The sequence below is a fragment of the Echinops telfairi genome, unplaced genomic scaffold (assembly GCF_000313985.2).
Source record: "Echinops telfairi isolate 266 unplaced genomic scaffold, ASM31398v2 ScPeMD7_18;HRSCAF=68, whole genome shotgun sequence".
Lineage (NCBI taxonomy): Eukaryota > Metazoa > Chordata > Mammalia > Afrosoricida > Tenrecidae > Echinops > Echinops telfairi.
The window spans coordinates 40,738,255-40,739,920 of record NW_022103915.1 but is presented as its reverse complement, the minus strand read 5'-3'; positions in this window follow the sequence as shown (position 1 = coordinate 40,739,920).

Genomic DNA, 1,666 nt, shown 5'->3' with positions numbered 1-1,666 from the left:
GCCCACCACTCGGAATTGTCAGGCCCAGGTGACTGAGCAAAGTCACAGGTTCTTGGTTAGGGCAGCACTTGGCTCTCACTCAGAAACCAACCTTCCTCCTGCTGAGTCGATTCCAACCCACTGTGACCCTCTAGGGCAGAGTAGAACTGTCCCTGTGGGTTTCCAAGAGGATAACTCTTTCCAGGAGTAGAAAGCTCATCATTCTGCCACAGAGTGGCTGGTAGTTGTGAACCACTCTTCTTGTGGTTAGCAGCCCAACATGTAACTGCTACACCCCCAGGGTTCCTGCACTTGGCTGTACTCCATGGAATCTCCCTAACACAAGAGCTAACTCAGCTCCTGTAAAACCTTGAAGTAGCTCCTTTCTCACCCAATGTCTTTAAGCTCCTCATCGCTCTCAATTGGCTGAGTACCTAGTAGGCTGAGTAAAGGCCAGTCATTCAAGTGTTAATTTCAGAATCAAGCATGATGAAAACAGATGTGATAAGAACATGGCCTCTAGTTAAGCCAGCGGTTCTCAACCTGTGGGTCTTGACCCTTTTGGCGGTTGAACAACCCTTTCACAGGGGTTGCCCAATTCCTAACAGTAGCAAAATGACAGCTATGAAGTAGCAACGAAAATAATTTTGTGGTTGGGGGTCACCACAGCATGAGGATCTGCATTGAAAGGTTGCGGCATTAGGAAGGTGGAGACCCACTGACGGAGTTCGGTTTCAGTTCTGGCTCTGTTCATTCTCATGTAAACGTGTGCAAGTCATTTCCCCTCTCGTAGCTTCCTGTCAATGGAGCCCTGGTGGTGTGGTGTGGTTATATATTGGGCTGCGGTCCACCATGTTCGGCAGTTCGAAACCACTAGCAGCTCCAATGGAGAAAGACTGGGTTTTCTACTCTCGTGATCTCATGAACAGTTACAATCTTGGAAACCCACAGTGGGTCGCTATGAGTCAGCAGTGACTCAATGTTTGGTTTTAGAGTTTTGGGAGCCTCACATTATTCATCTGGAAACCTGGGGACTGTAATTTTGTGTATATCTCATAATCGTGTGTCCTTCCATGTGCAAGGAGTCCAAACCAAACTAAACCAAACTCATTGATATTGAATTGGTTCTAACTCATAGCAACCTTATAGGACAGGGCGAGCTTCCAGCACTGTAACGCTTTAGGGAAGGGAAAGTCCCGTTTTTCTCTTGCGAAGTGACTGGCGGTTTTGAACTGTTAATCATGCAGCTAGCAGCCCATCTAGTAACCACTTTGCCACCAGGGCCCCTTAAGTAAATGAATAGTGCCTATAAAATGCGAGACACAGTGGAAAAGAGTGAGGGCACACAAAACATGCAAGGGCTGGAGGCTGCCCACTGAGTAGCGCAGTCTGGCAAATTTTGAGTGGACCTGGAGGGGACACGGAAAAGATGGAGAGATACAATGGGCAGAGCGGCAGGGCCCCGGTAGACTGGAGGAGAGAAGGTGTGGGCCTGCAAGCTAGAGGCTAGCCTGATGAAGCAGCAATATAACACAGCGCGGACAGCTCAAGCTCTGAGTCAAAGGGCCTTGAGTTCGAGTCCTCACTACGTGGTCTTGGGAAGACACCCCCCCTCTGAAGAACAGGGTTTTCTTACCTGTGTCACATAGCTAATGGTAGTGTCTACCTGTTAAGTTTTTTAAGGAGT